The sequence below is a fragment of the Triturus cristatus genome, chromosome 4_2, assembly GCF_964204655.1.
Source record: "Triturus cristatus chromosome 4_2, aTriCri1.1, whole genome shotgun sequence".
Taxonomy (NCBI): Eukaryota; Metazoa; Chordata; class Amphibia; order Caudata; family Salamandridae; genus Triturus; species Triturus cristatus.
This window is the reverse complement of record NC_140586.1, coordinates 795,140,769-795,161,226: the sequence shown is the minus strand read 5'-3', so window position 1 is coordinate 795,161,226 and position 20,458 is coordinate 795,140,769. Positions and strand designations below refer to the sequence as shown.

Below are 20,458 nucleotides of genomic sequence, written 5' to 3'. Positions count from 1 at the left end.
ACGCAGTCATGGCCCAGCAAATCCTGGCTTTACAACTCACTGCGGAGTGTGGCGGTTCGGCGTTGCCCAAGCGCCTTGAGATTTTTCACACATTTGCCACTGACCGCCGAATTTTAAAATACATTACCTTGTTGGGTCAGGGGAAAGTCCCTTAAAAAAGAGTATGTATATATATACACTCTGCAAATAGTTCCTGCTAGAACATATCTTGCTTCAGACGGCAAAAGAAAAGCAAAAAAGAGAACCCGCAGGCCACTTGTTAATTGTAGATTTTGGTGGAATCAAATTCATTGTCCAGTGAAAGTTGATTGTTTCATTGTTGATCCATTGTATTGTACACTAATTTGTCACCAAGGTCACTACAGTTTGTGAGCTCTAGTTGTATTGCAAAGGTTGCATTGGGTGAGATGGGCAAACCCCCTCTTTTTCCCATTTTCTTATGCTGATACTTGCTAATTGTAGCCTGATTAAATGCCAGGAGGACATTCATACTGACTGTAACTCTTAGCATGCCATTAGGGGAAACACTGATTCAAACCTTGGCTAAGAGATGAGACGAGGTGACCCTGCCCCGTGCACACTCTTCTCACTCTGCAGTCTGATCTTATTATTATCCCTTTCCCCCTGCATCAAATGACAAGAAAATATTTATATGCACTTAGAAATATGTGGGTCACTGTTTACAAAAGATGAGGTGAACTTCATTATGTTAAAACTGTGGATTTGGAAGGAATGCCACAGAAAACCATGGATTTTATTCAAGAAGCTGCAGAATAAATTACTGATGACTGGTGAGCTTCAATTGGAATACATGAGCTACAGTGTTGGTAGACGCTGGTGCTTCCTTTAGCGAACAAAGAAACGAGAATGGCAGTCCAAAGTTGGGTAGGATTTACAGGAGTCGTTCATCTAAAAAGTATAACAGAAGAAACATTGATTTCCATGTCCAATGCCAGTGAAGCCCACTAAGGCCTGTCAGATAGAGGCCATGCAATAAGGTCAAATCATACGTCCAAATCGAAATTTGATAATTGGGTTAGAAATCCACCTTCTGATTTATATGGCAGTACTGTACTGGCTCACAGAAGGCATTGAGAGGACATGCTGCAGTGTGCACACAGCCCCTACCTGATATGCTCATCACTTCTTCTTTTACAGCTTCTGAAAAAAAACTCATGAAAAAGGATTTAAAAAACTATGGTAAATTATAAAACTGGAAGAACAAGAGACAGAAGAAGTGTGGCATCATGTCTTCATTCCCTTCAGTTCTATAGAAAAAGCTATGACAGGGCAATCAATAGGGTCACTAAAACCTTCCTCAAAAAATGTAGTACTGAGGCAAAGAAGATCTTTAACATCTTCCATGCGTGGTCAAACCTTGGCATTCAGAAAAGCAACCTATGTGCATCTCAACTACACTGCAAAACACCTATCAGAGTTATTCGAATCCAAAATCTTCAAAATGTGTGACTCCATCTCAAGCACACCAGAGTCCTTGCCATATCCTCTCACCTTGATGACTTTACTGATACCTGAAATACAATATTCAAACACCTAAACATTGAAGAGATACTTGGCAGAACTGGCAAAATAATAGCATCCAATTCATATTAAAACCAATATTAGCTGTCAGAGGTCCTCTGTTTTTAAAAATATTTTTAAATTCTTGTATTGAGGTTTATAAGCACTGAAATAATAGGTGGCAGCATAGCAGTGTTGAAAAGGAGACTGTACATGAAAAACTGTTTGAGCATTATTAGGAGTACTCACAGAGACATGAATTCCATGTTATACATTACTATAGTTTCAGCATTCAAATAGTCGCAACAGTATGGTATGTCCATTGTTGCGGGAACCTTTCACAGGGACGTTGCTTTAACTTGTGAAGATTAGATTGGGCTTGTCCCGGTGACTCAATACTATGTGGTATGGTGCGTGATCTTCTAAATAACGATTGAGGAGAAAAGGGGGATGATGGGAATTGCGATGGGAAGGGGTTAACAAGGTGATGGCACAAACGAGGAAAAAAGGAGGAAATCGGGGGAGAGTGTGGGCAGGAGGTTCCAGAAAGCAACGGTGTCTGGGGTGGTAGCCACTCAGACAGCCAGGTCTTCTTCTCAATAGAGACTAAGAAGAGGAGGTTCACAACATATAGTGGGGTAATAGGAAGGAGCCGTGGGTCTTGTGGAGGGCATCAGTGAAAATAAATTGATGAAGGGGAATCATGGGGGATCTTCTTGAGTCAATTCTCGAAGTTGGGTGAGCATGGTGTCCTCAGATGCTGCTATGGGTCCCTTACAGAAATTGTGGGCTTGTATCCAGTTAAGGGTGGTGCTGTCTACTTCCCTCTAATGGAGGAGCTGTCTGTACCACGGGGAAATCACTGGAGTCTGTTCGGTTCTCCGATGCAAGGTGAGGATACGCTCAGCCAGACAACTTTATGGTTCTTCTCCCTTTTAAAAATTCCCAGAGTAGTTGCTTTCCAGGTTTTCAGTGTACTAAGCTCTTTGATAGCTGCAATGTTATCTTGTATGGTGTGCCAATAGTGGGCAATACTAGGTCACGACCATATCATGTGTTGAAACCCGGCTGTTTGGGACTGGCATATGGGTCATGTTAGGTGTGCTGTATTCGGTTTAATCGTGAATGTGTGAAATATGCCCTAGTATCATGTACTGGATGCTCTTGAATCATGATTAACAGAAAACCTGTGCACACGTTTAAAGAGTCGGCAGTATGAATTACTGTATGTAATGAACAAAGAAGTCAATAAAACAATGATCCGATGACGTATTTTCTTTCTTTGTGGATTTAATCGGTGATCAATGCCCAGCCAACACATGTTTCATCAGGGTGTGAACCCTACGACTTCTTCAGGGCTAATGGACAAAGAGGGCAGGAATAGTAAATCACTCCGCCGGTTGTAATTCCGTCCCGGCTGTAAAAGGGAAATTCAATCCCAGGAGAAGCAGCGAGTAGAAATAGGTAAGTACCACAGTCAAAGCACGTCAAATAAGGTGTGGGGTGAGCCAAGCGAGTACGCCGGTGTATCTGTTAATCTTGTATTAGACTTCGGTCTGCTTAGGGGGTTTAGGGTTATCCCCCATCTATAGCATCGTATTGAATTCTGTTTGAAACTGATGTTCACACGCAGAGGCGCCATCACGCACCCCATGCAAGATTCTGCTCTTGAATCATGCATTATGAAAGATGCTTTGGAGGACCATCAGGTCTTCCGCCCATGTTTGGCGTAGGTATGTCAGGGTGGTTCCCACGTGTTCCCTGGTGTCTTTATATAACCGTGTAACCTGGTGGTGCCTTGCTTACATGGTATGCTGAGTATGTACGATGGTGAGGGTGGGGGGGCTCCTCTTCCACTGTATGCCAGAAAGCCTGGAACATTGCCAATAGTTGTCTATATAGGAGGACCTGGCCCAGGAAAATGTCGCAGTCTTGGTTCAGTTGGTCAAATGTGAGTCGTGGCAGTTCTGAAAGAGGTTACCCACAGTCTCAATGGATTGTTTATGCCATGTATACAGATAATCAGATGTGAAGCATCCGGGGAGTCATGGAAGCCCCTGAGGGGGATAGAGGGGAAGTAGGGTTGCGTCAAGAGGCTAGGCATTTCCAGGCTACCCTGACGTGTAAGAACCAGAAGAGATGTAGTTTGACTATGGGTTGTAGGAACTGGCGAAGAACGTCAAGGGGGAGTAGGCCATTCCAAGTACTAGTTTCTTATAAGTTCTTGCCTGCCAACCAGTGAAATGCCTATTGCAGTTGTGTGCAAGGTAGTAGGATTAGAAGGATGGAGCACTGAGCCCACCCGGTAGCTGTAGTTTGTTGAGAGCTACCCGCTGTCACTCATCAGAGAGCAGACCTCCCACCATCAAATCTAAATCCTGGAAAAATCATGTGGGGGGTATACCCATACATTAACAAAATAGTATAGCAGGTGTGGGAGAACAGTCATTTTGGAGAGGGCAATTTTGCCTGCAAGGGCAAAAGCAAACTCGGCCAGTACTGTGTGTGTCATTTGATGGCTTTGAACACTTGCCCCATGTTGCCCTCAAATAAATCCTGTTGTGGATGGTACAGTTAGATGCCGATGTAGGGGACTGCAATTCCCACCCATGTCCATTGCACGCCTCCCACATGAATGACCTTTTGGGGCGCATCTCACAGCAAGAGGAAGACATGCAAATTTCAGCCAGTTTACTCGCATACCCGCTGCCTCCTCGAAGTCTCAGCAGGTTGCAGATATTGTATCGATGCTTGCTGTGGTGTCTTGGAGGTAGAGTAGTAAGTCATTTTCGTACAACAACACTGCACGCAAAGTGTCATCTAGGGGAATGATCCAATGTTTTTCTTATGACTGAAGTCGGTGAGTCAATAGCTCTGTGGCAATGACAAAGAGGATTGGGGATAAGGGGCAGCACTGACATGTGCTGCAACAAACTAGGAAAGGGGCAGAGATGAGGCGGCAAATATGTACTTGAGAAGCGGGGGTGGTATATAGCAGTTTTGTGTAGGCTAGGATTTATCTACCCAGACCAATTGTCCTTATTTCCTTGAAGAGGTAGTCCCAGGACAGAGTATTACCAAACTCCCATTCTTGGAGATGGAGTAAGATGCTTTTGGAAAATAATTTGCCTGTCTCATTCAGAAGGGCAATTTGTCTATAACTAGTGGGAGAAGTTGTCAGTCCTTTCTTGTATAGGGAAACAATAAAGCTTCTCTTCGAGAAAGATGGAATATCACCAGGCAGGTAGCAATGCTGAAACAATGGACATAAAAAGATTGCCCATAGGGAAGCCTTCTTCTTAATAAGTGCTATTGGGAATTCATCAGGGCCCATGGCAACCAAAGTTCTTGCACCTTTGATTAATTCCTCAACCTCCTTACCAGAAGGTGGATCATATATTTCCAAGGGATCTGCTTCAACTTAAAATGGGCAAGACACAACTTTTAGAGTTACAGGCATATAATTTCAGAAATATACTGAGTCTAAACATCATCCGATATAGAGATTGCTTGAGCAGTGACTCTAGAGCAGTGGTCTTCAAACCTTTTAATGCCGCGCCTCCCTCCCAGTGAAAATAAAAACACCCCCTCTCACTATTATTCTATTAAACTGCCAATGTTTAAATATGTACTTATTTCAAGTTTGTATTTGAGTTCTGTTAACGTTTTATAAATGCATTAAAATACATGACTGCCAAACATACTATTCTGGTCAGGCAGGCCTTTCTAACGTGTGAAAGTATCCACAGTGTGATTATTAGAAATGGGAGTGGGGGTTTTGAAGAATATTTGGAGTCGCTTCCCTCTTGAAACCTTCTCCCAGCCAGGATATAACTGACAAATGATATTAGTGATGGCCCAATACAGAGGGGCTTACTGAAGATCATTTTTCCCCAGAAAACAAAGCGATGTTATCAGCACGATGCTCATTTTGGCCAAAGTCTGGAGCCTCCCCCGGGATCACTGAGGCCCCCCTAGAGGGGACCACCACCCAGTTTGAAGACGCCTTCTCTACAGTTCAGAATATTCTACTATTAGAGCCCAATAAGTTCTTGTATCATTAGAGGTGGCCAAGATGAACAATGGGATCTCTTCATCTGCCTAAAATATCTGGTCAAAGAAAGGCCTAATACATGAAACACAAGCCTGTCTTGAAGCATTAGCCATACTCTGGTGAAGCTCTGCCTACCGACCTGAAAAGGCAAGACATATTTAATGTGGCTTACAGTTGGAATTAAACATCACTATGGGCATAATTAAAACACATAGAAGTCAGTCTCGCCACCTTCCCCAGGACCATGTTCACCAGGATGTCGTGGCCAAGCTCCCCTGTCAAGTTAGTCAACACAAGACTCTGAAAACTTAGACGAAATATTGCAAGCCATAGACACTTCACACATTTCAGTGGAGTCACAAATGGAGAAAATCTGGGTGGAATTTGGAGTCCTTCGGGAGCATCAATGGAAACTAGCCCCAAGAGTCACAGAAACTGAACGCAATGTCTCAGATATGGTACCGCAGCCTACAGACCAGGTAAAGACCTCCCTTGATTTGCAGGACAGTATGCGACCATTGTAATACTGAACAGAGGATGCAGAAGCAAGAGCCCAAAGAAATAATATCCGCGTAGTAGGCATGCCAGAGAGTTCAGAGGGTTCTCAATCTATGATTGATTTTCTGGAGGATTGGGTGAAGGCTTTTACTCCAACGCCAACCCCCCCTCACTTTTTCATGGAACGTGCTCACCTTGTGCCCGCCTGTAAGCCCCGACCGGTGACAGCTCTCTGCCCATTAGTCCCGAAGCTGCATCAATTTAAAGACCAAGATGCAATTATACAGGCCTCAAGACATGCTGCTACTCTCAAATATGAGAATAGCTGAGTCTCTATTTTTACCAACTATACACAGCTGACCCAGCAACAATGTTCTGCTTTCCTCTCTGTGAAGCAAAACATTTGAGACCTGAATATTTAATATTCTTTAATCTTCCTGGCAAAACTATGGAATGTGTATGAACAGTGAACAGCTGTCACACCACAGGCAACGGATTTAGTTTGGCATTTGAAGCTTTGTGCACCTTGCTCAACCGCTCATATACATGTAGCATGATATAGTTTGCGGGTCTCCTGGCCATTACCCCTACATTTCACAGTTGTCACTACACAGTGCATTGTCGCTTCCCCCTAGTTCAAGAGTCAATCTTTAGACCACATGTTTGGGCGTGCAGCCATTGGTTGCAGGCCCTGGTTTCAGTTTAAACATTATTGGTTGTACCCTGTTTTTAATCCCCAGAAAATAGGAGTTATTCAAAACTTCCTGTCCAGGCAAGTAAGAGGGATCTGGGGCGGGAGCTTTAAACCACACACGTAATTCACATGACAACATGGACCATCACCGTAACATCATATTTCTAACCCTAAATGTGCGGGGGATACATACAGCGCAAAATCGATACTCTATATGCATTCATCAAATGACAACAGGTACATATCTGCTTCCTGCAAGAGACTGATCAAATTGACCGTGAACTTAAGCGTATCAGCTAATGCTGTAGAGGGAAAACTTATGGTACAACATATTCTTCTTATGCAACAACAGGGCATATAGTGGATCTGGCCTCACACTACTTATTCATAGCCACCTAACTAATATCGTGGGGGATCTGGCCTCATGCTAATCACTCATAGCCCCATGATCAGTATTGCAAATGATCTGGCCTCACAGTACTTACTCACAGCCCCTAACCAGTATCTCTCATTTTCCTAATCATGCTTTCCGCATGTATATTCCTCTTTGCTCTACCCTTTCCAAGTTGGACTTCCCAAACTTAATTTTCTTCTTATCTTTATAAATTTCCTTTTGCTCCATCATGGAGGACCGAAATACTCGCTGGTATAGTCATCGTGCCACAGCTGACAACTTAATACTAAACTGCTGAATACTAAATGTTTCTTAAGCTGAATTAATTTCTCTCAATGTATCTAGTGAAACAAAAGCTTGTTGTATTGTATTACTGCATTGGATAATTTGATAGCCTAATAAAAATATTTGAAGCATTAGAGGTGGCAGCTTCCCTCAAATTAATCCACTTTCTATTTTCCGCCTTTCTGCGCTCTGCCACCTTCAGTCTTGTTCTCTTACGCTTAGAGCGATTGATTTTACCCTGCCTTGAGGTTGTAAAGAATTTAAATTGCTTCCTAACTATGGAATTTATTTCATGCTTTACCTTTTTTATGCCCTAGGAGATCCTAATAGGTAATGTACCTCTCTCACCTCTATCTTTACTCCCAAAGACATAGAAGGAGATCAACTGCCTTTCATACCAAATAGGATCATCTGATGACTGATCAGCTGGGCCCTAGCTTGCTACTTGAAGACATTATCCCAAAGCCTTGATATTGTTACGTGACCAAAAAGTATGCCTATTCAATTTGTTATAAACAACATTATCCTTCTTGAAATTCCAAGAATTTGTGTAATCTTTAATTGTGTTGTCTTGTTTTATGTTTTTCCTATATTGTGTTTTGTTAATTCACTTCTGTTGGCATATTTGTCTCTGTGTGATTGTCTCACGTTGCGCCTCTTTCCTTGCCTATCCTTTTGACTTTGTTTATGATTTTTCTGTAAGTTAGTTTCTCAGACAGTTTGTGTTCTGTGCTTGATATCTTTGCATTGGGTAGGTTGCATATGTAACTTTTTTATGGTGTTGTGATTTCATTTTCTCTATCTCTCTGATGACTGTTACTCGTTTCTCTTTGGAAGTATGTGATCTATATTTCTCCTGTCTTATTTCCACTTTTTATTTATGTTGTGTTTTTGTTGCTGGACCTCTGTTGGCATATTTTGTCTCTTTGCAAATGTCTCACTGTTTGTGTCTTTGTTAGCCTATCTTCTTGACTTTGTCTATGTCTTTGTCTGTAGGTTAGTTTTTTCAGACTATATGCATTATTTGCTTGATATCTCTTTTTCACCACCCCCTTTTGTACCGCTTTGTTCGCCATAAGTTGGCAGGGTATGCTCAGACGTTGAGTCCCTTGCTCACTTTTGCCACTGGATTCAAGCAAGCCTGGCTGAAGACGGCTGAAATGCCAGAAACCGGTCCTAGGAAGCTTGTTTCTGGTCCAGGGAAGGCATGGCTTGGCAGTTCGGGCTGGACTGTTCCCATGAGGCACAGGGTCAGACTGATTTGCATATAGCCATGTCTGAATTGGGGTGGCAGAGTGAACTAAAGAACGTTGATGGATCAAACCCAGATCTGTTGACTGGGTGTGAGTGTTTGATTGGTTCTGATGCTCCGTCCATCATCACCCCCTTTTGTACTGCTTTGTTCGCCATAAGTTGGCAGGGTATGCTCAGACGTTGAGTCCCTTGCTCACTTTGCCACTGGATTCAAGCAAGCCTGGCTGAAGATGGCTGAAATGCCAGAAACCGGTACTAGGAAGCTTGTTTCCGGTCCAGGAAAGGCATGGCTTGGCAGTTCGGGCTGGACTGTTCCCACGAGGCACAGGGTCAGACTGATTTGCATATGGCCATGTCTGAACTGGGGTGGCAGAGTGGGCTAAAGAACGGTGATGGATCAAACCCAGATCTGTTGACTGGGTGTGAGTGTTTGATTGGTTCTGATGCTTCGTCCATCAGCACCCCCTTTTGTACCGCTTTGTTCGCCATAAGTTGGCAGGGTATTCTCAGACGTTGAGTCCCAGCTCACTTTGCCACTGGATTCAAGCAAGCCTGGCTGAAGATGGCTGAAATGCCAGAAACTGGTCCTAGGAAGCGTGTTTCCGGTCCAGGGAAGGCATGGCTTGGCAGTTCGGGCTGGACTGTTCCCATGAGGCACAGGGCCAGACTGATTTGCATATGGCCATGTCTGAACTGGGGTGGCAGAGTGGGCTAAAGAACGGTGATGGATCAAACCCAGATCTGTTGACTGGGTGTGAGTGTTTGATTGGTTCTGATGCTCCGTCCATCAAAACCCCCTTTTGTACCGCTTTGTTCGCCATAAGTTGGCAGGGTATTCTCAGATGTTGAGTCCCTTGCTCACTTTGCCATTGGATTCGAGCAAGCCTGGCTGAAGATGGCTGAAATGCCAGAAACCGGTCCTAGGAAGCTTGTTTCCGGTCTAGGGAAGGCATGGCTTGGCAGTTCGGGCTGGACTGTTCCCATGAGGCACAGGGTCAGACTGATATCATATGGCCATGTCTGAACTGGGGTGGCAGAGTGGGCTAAAGAACGGTGATGGATCAAACCCAGATCTGTTGACTGGGTGTGAGTGTTTGATTGGTTCTGATGCTCCGTCCATCACCACTCCCTTTTGTACCGCTTTGTTCGCCATAAGTTGGCAGGGTATTCTCAGACATTGAGTCCCTTGCTCACTTTGCCACTGGATTCGAGCAAGCCTGGCTGAAGATGGCTGAAATGCCAGAAACCGGTCCTAGGAAGCTTGTTTCCGGTCTAGGGAAGGCATGGCTTGGCAGTTCGGGCTGGACTGTTCCCATGAGGCACAGGGTCAGACTGATTTGCATATGGCCATGTCTGAACTGGGGTGGCAGAGTGGGCTAAAGAACGGTGATGGATCAAACCCAGATCTGTTGACTGGGTGTGAGTGTTTGATTGGTTCTGATGCTCCGTCCATCACCATCCCCTTTTGTAACGTAATGAACAGCACAATACATCCTGCCCCCTGTGGGCACCCCAGAACCTGTGACCATATGCCCCACCTTAATGACAGAGTACAGTGGGACTCAGTCAGTCATTCAGTTAAAATAACTTTATTTGGCTTTAAAAAACCGCCATAAAAGTACATTCATTAAAACCAACAGCAATAAATAAAACATTTGAAAGTTAATAAAATGGATTAAAACAATATTTTACAAAAAATCATTAAAAGCATACCACAGCTTGTATACATATTGATCCTTATCATGTTTAAGCAACGGAGTCATTTCTTATAGTTACAGCCCTTAAAATAAAATGTAAGATATTCACACATATCAAATCAGAGGACAATTGTTGCAAACCTCTTAATGCTTGCTTGACCCTCATAATCTTGTAGTCACGTAATTAGGACAAAAGATTTCGTTTCCTGGGCTCAGAGGAAAGATTGCAAAATATAATAAATTGCAATGCGCTTTCTGCGGAATGAGTATCACAAGGACATAGACTGAGGTCGTCCTTCCAAGTTTCTCCATTTGGAAACGCCACAAATAGGTGCACTATGTTTAGCCTAATTCATGTTAAAAAAGAATCTATGCTGGGGGCTCATAACCCTCCCCAGATAAGGCTCCATCCCACCCCTAGCAAGGAGATCAAGATGGTAGCTTACTGTCGTTTTATAAACGTCCTGGGATAACCTACCCTACTTAGGTATGCCATGTACCATTCTTTGCCCAAGTGTGAGCTTAGTGATGTCGCTTGTTTAATAATAATTAAAGCCTCTAACCACCCGAGGTAACCAAATGTTGCGTGCCTTTTAACCAAATGTTAGCCATGGGACGTGATTAGCCTTATCCAGGTGTAGACAATCCTTACTAATCTGTTGAGTGAGGAACAGCTCCCGCTTCTGCCAAATCGAAATCTGCAATGGGAGTGAGCTAATTTTCACTTGGTCCTCCCAAATGGAGAGACCTGGCTCCCCATGGCATATAGAAGTAGAGCAAACTTGTGGGACTGCCAGAAGTCTTCTGGCAAATCTGTTCTCTCTTTTCTGTAGCTGATCAACATTCTGATATCCCCATAAAACAGGGCCATATGTAGCAATGGACAAGCATTTACTTGTATACAAAGTAAGCATTTCCCTTATAGGTGTATGACCAGGTTTCGGTGAAAATTTTAAAATAGTCTCCACCGGTCTCTCTAACTGTTGAGATCTAACACTAATCATTTGGACCAAGTAGGTGAATAGATAAAAGGAATGTCTAAATAAGTAAAATCTTTAACCTGCCGTAAAACAGAGCCCTCTATTATGTGTCGGCGAGTTTTGGTATTGTTTGTGCCACAAATCATCGTAAAAGTCTTTGTAAGATTAACATTAAGATCCAAATTGTTGATAGTAAAGTTATTCAAAAGATCCTAAAGGCTGTTCGCTGTACTGGTAAACAGAAGTGCATCATCTGCATACAACAACACCGGGATCGGGCATCCATCTATGTTAGAAATTGGGTTGTAGCTTGACTACAGTATGAGCCCAGGTCAGGAAGCGACCACAATCTTAATCAGGGTAAGAAGCATGCAAACCCTAAATTAAAGTATTTGTGCAACACTTTAAACAGTAAAACAGTGACAACACCACACAGGAATAATCCACACCAGGGTTGCTAAATATAACTTATTTTACTAAACAAAACAAGACCAAAATGAGAAATATTCAATAAGTAGAACTTGAGATATGACTTTTTAAGTAGTAATCTAGTAAAATAGTGCTTAAAAGCAATAAGCGCCTATTTGGGATATCTAGTTGTGCTGGACCGGGACAAAGTCGAAAGGTTCAGGCCAACCGCGATAGGGCGCAGGCTTGATACAGGGATCCACATAGGCCAGCTGAACAAAAGTACCTTGATCCTGGTTTGTGTCCTAGTCAAGGGCGATGTGGGGTGCAGTGAGGCAATGCATCAGTTCCGAACCCTCAACAGAAAGTGATGCGTCGGTTTTCTCCTCACAAAGTCAGCGACTCATCGGTTCTGAGGGTCATTCGCTGGTCCTGGATGCAATTTGTCAGTTCTGCTCCTGTAGCAGAGGATGCCTTGATTCCGAGGTCAATGTGCTGGCTACAAAGGTGAAGCACCAGGTCCACTCCAAGCAACCACGCCCATGCAATGGTTCCAATCTATGCAAAGGAGAAGATGTGCCGGTTTTGATCTCTGCAATGCTGAATATGCACTGGTTCAGATGAGGGTGCATGGATAGGCTGAAGAAGCACCTTAGACCTCACTTCCAAGGCTCCAGGACTGAGGTGGAGCCAGTTGGCAGGGCAGACTCACTGGTGGCCAGGTGCAGATGCAGGTAAGTTCAATATTTTTTATGTCCTTGAGACTTTAAATCAGGAGGCAATCCAGCAAGCCCTCAAAATCATTCTGGGTTCAAGTGATGCAGGTCCAGTCCTTCTCACCCAGGCAGGGCAATAGCAGGCAGCAGAGCAACACAGCAAGGCAGGAGTCCAGCATAGCAGCATTCCAGCTGAGTGTCAGTCCTTCAGCAGGACATCAGTCCTTTTTCCATGCAGAGTCTTCACAGGTCCAGGAGTGTACTGAAACGTTGGTGTCAGAGGTCCAGAACATATACCCAGTTGTCCCTTTGAAGTGGAGGAGACTTCAAAGAAAGGTCTTTGAAGTGCCCATAGGTCCTCCCTTCCTGCCCTGGCTCTAGGTGTACTACAGGGTGCATACAGCCCTTTGTGTGGGGACAGGGCACAGCCTATTCAGGAGTAAGTGTGAGGCTGTGCCTAGCTCCTTCCTCCCATCCTGACCAGGATGGCCCATCGGGATTTGGATGGCCCATCAAGTCATACCTAAGCCGCTTTGAGTGTGGCTGTCTAAAAGGAATGTACAAGTCCAGCTATCACCCACCCCAGATGTGTATTCAGAGACAGACAGCAGGTACAAAATGCCTAAAGTAAGAAAATGCCAACTTTCTAAAAGTGGAGTTTTCAGAAGTGCAATTTAAAATCCAACTTCACCATCAGTTGTGAGTCCACAGAGACTCCAAAATTGAAAAGTCCATCTCTTCACAATTGGCAATTGTAGGACTCAGCCTTTTTGGTTAGTTCCCTAAACTAACTATGTTTTCCTGACATAGAGTTGCCAATTTAGATGCTTTGGGTACTTCGCCACTGCTGATCAGTGTCGAAGTACAAGGGTTCCCTGTGTAAAGTACAATGGTAATTGGTTGGCCATGATTAGGATGTGTGCCTTACTGGTAAAGTCCCTAGTGATGTGCACTGTGCGTGCCAGGGCTAGTAATGCAAAGGCGCGCAGAGAAGGGAACTCAGGCCTGCAGTGTAGGGCCTGCGTGCAGTTTGCTAAGTTAACATGTTGTCCTGACAAGTGCAACCACTTGTCAGGCCTTACTTTCCCTTTTGCATACACAGTGGGCACCCCTGTGGTAGGTCCCGGGCAACCCCTGGGCAGGGTGCAGTGTAAGTAAAAGGCGGGACATATACTGAGTGTGTGTTATGTCTTGACAGTGAAAAACACTCCATTTAGTTTTTTTCACTGGTGAAAGGCCATCCTGCCCATATGACAGAATGGGGGAGGCTGGGTATTGTGTTTGTTAACCTAGTTTCCCATAAGAATAAAATGGAGAGGAGAAGTTTAGTATGTATGAACTCAATGTCATAATACATCTTTCTTGAAAGTTGTTTTGTCACTGTGTGTTCAGAAACCTCTCTTTTAGAAAGTGGCTGAGTTTTGTGCTTTAAGCATTTCTGTGTGTCTCTGCTGAATGTGGATTGACTGTTTGGATCTGAGAAGGGAGGAGTTGAGATAGCACCAGGCTGACCTGCATCTGGAGAGGGGGCGTAAGAGAAACCCCGGGAGGTGAAGAGGCCTGGGTTGCAGCTATAAAACAATTGACCCATCTCCTGCTGAGTGATTGAGGATCCAGACTCCCAGTATCAAAGGGAGAAGGGTGACACTGGGAGGGAGACATCCAGAACCCCTGAGCACAACGAACTTCAAAGACATTTAGGAGTATAACTATGAGAGCTGAGACCCCTGAACGTTGGAATAGAAAGAGATTGAGACTGAAAAGGCTTGGACCCATTTCGTGGTCAAGAGGAACCTCTGCTAAGGAAGGAACAACTGAAGAGACTGCTGGGAAGGACCAACCCTTGCTTCATGATCTGTGGCTGGTCTGCAGTTTGCTGTTTTAACCAAGGAAGAGGCTTTTGGGACTGTGCTTTGTGTGCTGGGTCCCCCTGCTTGAAGAAGATTGTGCTTTGTGCTGTGTCTTATTACCCCAAGGGCCCGAGGTGAGCTAGCATCCTGTTTGGAAACACAGGAACATAAAAGTTTCCAGAGAGGTTTCAAGCGGCGCGGTGAGCGCGTGTTGTGGCAGCTTGAGACCCTCGGAAGGTGTGCCCTGTGATCTTGGACACACGGAGGAGAAGCGAATCTCGGACACGCTGGGTGCATGTCGTGGTGCACAGGAGGCGTTGGTGGAGAGCGCTTGGTCATCATGTGCATCGGAGGTGACGGGAGACTCGGACACGCAGGGTACGTCTCGTGGTGCACCGCAGGCGCTGATAAAGAGCGCCTGGTCAGCGCGTGCATCTAAGGTGAAGTGAGTCTCGGACGCGCAGGGTGCGTGTCGAGGTGCACAGGAGGCGTTGGTGAAGAGCGCCTGGTCAACGTGTGCATCGTAAGTGGAGTGAGTTTCAGACACGCAGGGTGCATGTAGGGGTGCACAGGAGGTGCTGGTGAAGAGCACCTGGTCATTGAGTGCACCTGAGGAGAAGTGAGGCTCGGACACGGTGAGCGTGTCGAGGTGCGGCCAAAGGCTTTGGTGAAGAGCTCCTGGATATCGGGGCACCGGAGTTGGAGTAAGTCTCAGTGAAGCAAGGTGCATGCTTTAGTGCAACCTGGGACTGTGGAGGTGATCGGCTGATCATCATGTGCAGCGGAAAAAAGTGAGTTTCTGCAGCGCAGTGTGTGTGTCTTGGTGCCAACTGAGACCACAGGAAGGAATGCCTGGTGAACGTGCACTCGAAGTCGATGTGAGGACTTATCAGCATTGTGTGTGTGGCTTCGTGCCAGAGGAGACCCAGAGGGTGCTGTGGTGAACGTGCACCCAGAGTAACATAATCTTAGGGGCGTGGGGTTCGTGTGCTCTGTGGCCGCCTGAGACCTTCCTAACAGTCGCGGCCTGGACCGGCATCCCCGGAGGAGCTGAGCTGCCAGGCCGAGCCGCTGAGGCCCAATGAGGAAGTTCTACACGGAAGGCCCAGTCCGTTAAAGGAGGAGAGGAGAGTGGGGTCACACCCCCAGGTATCGTGGATCACTGCCTGTGCGCAGTGCCGGCTCAGAGGGACACTCTCTCGACATCCCAGTCCTTCTGGCGACGTGAGCCTTTGCTTCGGCTCAGAGTGGGGCCTGTACTGACCAAAGGATTGGCAGTACTGGGGCCAGAGTGAGAAGCTGTGCTTTATGTCATCGTTGATCCGTGTGGAGGGCAACTGTTTTTGAAGAGGCTGACTGTCGTAATACACTTTGCCAATATTGCTGTTAATGAACTGCCGGACTGTCTTGTGACGCCTGACATTATTTCTGCATAACGAAGTACAGGATTGTAGCTCTACGCATTGCATTGTCTCTCCCTTGCAAAGTACAGGATTGAAGCAGCCCTCATTGCATTTTTTCTTCATTGCAAAGTACATGATTGTAGCTACGCACTGCATTATTCCTTAATTGCAAAGTACATGATTGGGGTGTGACTCATTGTCTTATTCCTTCATCGTGCAGTACATGATTCTAGCAGTACACATTGCATTATTTCTCCAATTGCAAGGTACCGGTGTGTATTGTTACGTTTTGTATTATTTCTCCTTTGCCCAGCACAGGATTGTACAGTTACACAGCACACTATTGTTGGTTCATTGCAACGTGTGTGATTCTAGCATTGCGATCAGCATAGCATTGTGAATGCGGTGGCCGGGATTTGAACCTACCAGCCAGCCGGAACGAATATTAGCCTTTATTATATGGTGGCTTTTGTATCGTGTGGTCTGATCGTATATCTTTTGATATAAAGTTTATACTCGTTTTATCAAACTCGTATGGAGTCCATTTGTGGTGTCACCAGTGGGTTGCTGTGGGCGTGGTTGCACATACTGTACACTTGTGCCTTGGAGATAGGCCTGGCGGCTCATGGCAAGCTACTAAGGGGGTGAGCAGGGCTATCTCAAACAGTGTCCTTACTTGGCCTAACATTGAGTGGGGAGTCCCGGGTCACGCATTTGGTGACAGGGGTGCGGGGCTGGGAGGGCTCAAAAGGAATTACACTTAAAAGATGCATTCAGCTGAACACAGATAAGATGAAAGCACTGATATTCGGTAAAAGCAGCAATATATGGAACGACTCTTGGTGCCCATCAGACCTAGGGCCCGCACCCACTCCCTCCAACCACGGCAGAAACCTCTGAATCATCATTGACAGCAAGCTCACTATGAAATCACAGATCAACTTCTTCTCCTCTACCTGCTTCCTCACTCGGCGCATGCCATGTAATACCTTCAAGTGGCTACCCCTACACCCGAGACACACCGTGACACAGGCCCTCGTCACCAGCTGACTGGACTGCGGCAATGCCCTCTATGTAGCGATCACTGTCCACCTCCTACAAAGTCTTCAGACCATACAGAACCCTGAGTCATACTCATTTCTGTCCTTCCCAGATGAACCCATATCACACCTCACCTCAGGCAACTTCATTGGCTCCCGTATGAAAAAGATGCCAATGAAAGCTTCAGACCCATGCACACGAGGATCTACACAGCCAAGGACCTTCCTACATTAACCAATGCCTGAACTTCCACCAACAGTTGAGAAGACGATGCTCCGCCTCTGCCTCCCTTGCTCATACTCCCCGCATCTACCGAAGCAGAAGTGGAAGACGCTCCTTCTCCAACATCCAAATGCATATGCTGTACATTGTTGTTCTCTGTATTCATATGCATATGTGATTTGTTTGATAATTGTTTAAAGAATGAAATATACACTGAATACAGTTCATGTTTGGCTATGAAGGTTTTGCTGTTATTGTATATGGGCTCTAGATTTTGTGTTAATATGAGAGTTACACCGATTAAAAAAATTTGAGTTGGCAGGATTTTCTGTTCTGTTCAGTGTAAAGTGCACAGACAGGCTCTGCAATGGCAGGCCTGAGCCATGGTTAGATGGCTTCTTAAGTGGGTGGCAGAATGAGTGCTGCAGGCTCACTTCTAGCATTTACTTTACAGGGCCTGGGTACATGGAGTGCCCTTTACTAGGGATTATAGGTCACTTAAATATGTCAATTGGAGATGAGACAATATTGCCATGTTTAGATGCGAGACCACAAGCACTTTAATACTGGTTAGCAGTGGTAAACTGCACAGAGTCCTAATGGCAGGAGGCATAGAAGAGGTAGGCAAAAGTTGGGGGGAAGACCAACCTAGGCTGTCAGGTTTCACACACACCCTCCAGCTGAAAGTGGGAAGAGCTACCCAACCCCTTGGGAGTTCTCTTTACTAAAGCAGAAAAACCTGGAGAGACCATCAGCATTGACATGGTCTGACCCTGGACGGTGTCCATTCCCAACTTCTTCAGTGCCCAGACCACAGCAAAAGCTTTTATTACAATGGCACTGCACCTCTATTCCAGTGGAATTAACGTCCTGCTAATGGAGGATGCCGGTTAGCCTAGGCCCTCTTCATTTAGGTGTGCTAAAACTGCCCTATGCTATGCTCGGAAACATCCATTTGCACGATAAATTGTTTGGAGAAATCAGGTGCCTTGATTGCAGGTGCTGTACACATGGTTTGCTTGAGGGAATCAATGGCTTTCTGAAAATCCTCTGTCCAGATCACCATTATGGGCTCCTTCTTAGAAATCTGCTTTGCTAAGGGGGCAACAATTGTGCCAGAACCCTTAACAAATCTTCTGTAGTGGCCTGTGAGGCCTAGGAAGGCTTTCACTTCTGTTTGGGTTTTAGGAGGTTGCCAGAACAGTATAGTCTCAGTATTGGCCTGGAGGGGCTGCTCCTTGCCCACACCTACCAGGTGTCCCAGGTACACCAAAGACCCCTGCCCAATCTGGCACTTACTGGCCTTGATGCTCAGGCCTGCCTGTTGCAAGGCCTGAAGCACCTTGTGGAGGTGTTCCTTCGAGATGTAACTATAGACAGCAGTGCCATCTAGGTAGACGGCACATAAGGCCTCCTTACCAGCCAGGACCTTGCTACCAGCCATTGGAAGGTCGCATGGAAATTTTTTAATCCACAGGATATCACCTGAAACTGGAAGTTGCCTTATGGGGTTGAACATGCTGACCCTTCTTTGGCCCCCTCAGTCAGAGCAATCTGCCAGTACCCTGATGTTAAATCAGAGGTACTGAGGAATTTGGCAGCGCCCAACCTGTCAATGAGCTTATCAGCTCGGATGATGGGGTGTGCATCAATCCTGGTGACTGAGTAATTTATATTATATGCAGAACCGGAGTTCTGCTGTGGGGCCTGGTGGGGCAGCTTCTGGTGTAAGCACCACAGGGCTGGACCAGGGACTGTTAGAATGCTCTATCACCCCTAATGCCAAAATCTTGGAGACTTCCTCCATGATGCTGGCTCTCACCCTGTCCGACAGCTTGTAAACTTGGTTCTTCGCTGGGGGACTGTCTCCCATGTCAACATCATGCACACACAGATGTGTAAGCCCAGGGGTGAGTTGGAACAGTGAGGCAAACTGTCCCAGCATCTGGTAAGAGTCAGCCTGCTGTTTTGGGGTCAGGGTGGAAAAGAGGTTGACAACCTCCACTGGCCTATTGTGTTCCTCTGCATGGAGGTCAGGGAGAGGTTCACTCTCCTCTTCTACTCCCTCATCTGTCAAAAGAAGCATGCTCACTTTGGACCCCTTGAAGTGAGGCTTGAGTCAGTTGACCCTTATGGGGTTCCTGGGGTATGGTGGGCCACCAAGTAGGTGGCCTCCCCGTTATGCTTCTTTATTTCTATGGGCCATTCCAGCAGTCCTGGAGAGCCCGGTGTTCACTGTCTCCATGACACACACTTTTTGGCACGGTTGAAACTGACCAGAGTTTTATGACTTCGTGGCTGGCCTCTAAATTGCTTTTGACTTTCCTCCAGAAGCGGTGCATCTGGTTATAGAGGGCCAGCATGTAGTTGACCACTTACTGTGTGACGTGATGCCCACTCCTATGTGTGACTTGATTTGCTGGTGCATCAGCTGCTCTACATAATGAACTGGGGTTCCTTGACAAGGCTCAGAGGTCCTCTAAGAGGGTGGCTATAGAGGAGTTTATAGGGGCTAAACACTACTCCTTTCTGTGGCACCTCCCTGTAGGCCAAGAGAAGACATGGCAAGACAACATCCCACTTATGCCTCATGGGCTGAGGCAGGCCCATAATAATGCCCTTCAAGGTCTTGTTGAATCTTTCTACAAGATCATTTGTTTGGTGGTGATAAAATTGTGGGAACTTTTATGTTACACCACACTCATTCGAAATGGATTTCATGTACACAGACATGAAGTTAGGGCCTCTGTTAAACAATTTCTCTTTAGGGAGACCAAAATGGGTAGAGATTTCTATCAGACTTCTCGCCACCACAGGTGCAGTCACTGACCTCAGAGGGATGGACTCTGGGTAGCGGGTGGCATGGTCCACCAAGACCAGGACAAAACTGTTGCCGAAGGCTGTCTTGGGGTCCCAAGGTCCAATGATGTTGATGCCAACCCTTTCAAAGGGGCTGCCAACAATTGATAATGGGATCTAGGGAGCTTTTTGCTTTTTCTCCAATCTCCCACTGACCTGGCAGGTAGGACAGGGCCTGCAGAATGCATCTGAGGCTGTCTCCATTCTGGGCACAAGCCTGGTGAAAGTCTTGTCTTGCATTGGATGTCCTGCCAGGGAAATGTCATGAGCCAAACCCAGTAGGAAGATCCTGTAAAACTGGGAGACCACCAGCACACAGGCTGCCCCAGAACCAGGAGCCTCAGGCTCACTATAGGGAAGATAATTCTCCCAGTAGATTAGGTCATCCCCAGGGGCTTCACCTGCTGCATGAGCTGAGGCCTATCACCTCAAGCTCTCAAGAGTGGGACACTCTTCCTGCATTTGGCAGAATTCCTCCCTGGTGGGCACACCCTCAACTTGCGCGCTGGCAAGCTCAGGTAGGCCACATATGGTGGCAATGTTCTCCCAGATTGCCTTGGGTGCCTCCTCCTCAGGGACCCC

The 20,458-nt window shown here is 46.0% G+C and overlaps 2 protein-coding genes across 8 annotated transcripts in view; one reads left to right on the top strand and one right to left on the bottom strand.

Moving 5' to 3' along the window:
- The window catches only part of LOC146835058 (vitamin D3 hydroxylase-associated protein-like), a 686,483-nt gene that overhangs the window by 106,783 nt on the left and 559,242 nt on the right, over positions 1–20,458 (top strand). The window lies entirely within an intron of this gene.
- The window catches only part of LOC146835059 (uncharacterized), a 505,671-nt gene that overhangs the window by 354,522 nt on the left and 130,691 nt on the right, over positions 1–20,458 (bottom strand). For 2 of the 7 annotated variants that reach the window (XR_014960680.1, XR_014960681.1), the window contains 2 exons: positions 1,129–1,172; positions 789–909 (listed from right to left, as the gene is read on the bottom strand). The exons of 4 other annotated variants lie outside the window; for them this stretch is intronic. The gene's annotated coding sequence lies outside the window, so the exon portion shown is untranslated. Of the gene's footprint in view, positions 1–788; positions 910–1,111; positions 1,173–20,458 lie in introns of those variants that run through there. One more of the 7 variants, XM_085602730.1, reaches the window with a different exon arrangement.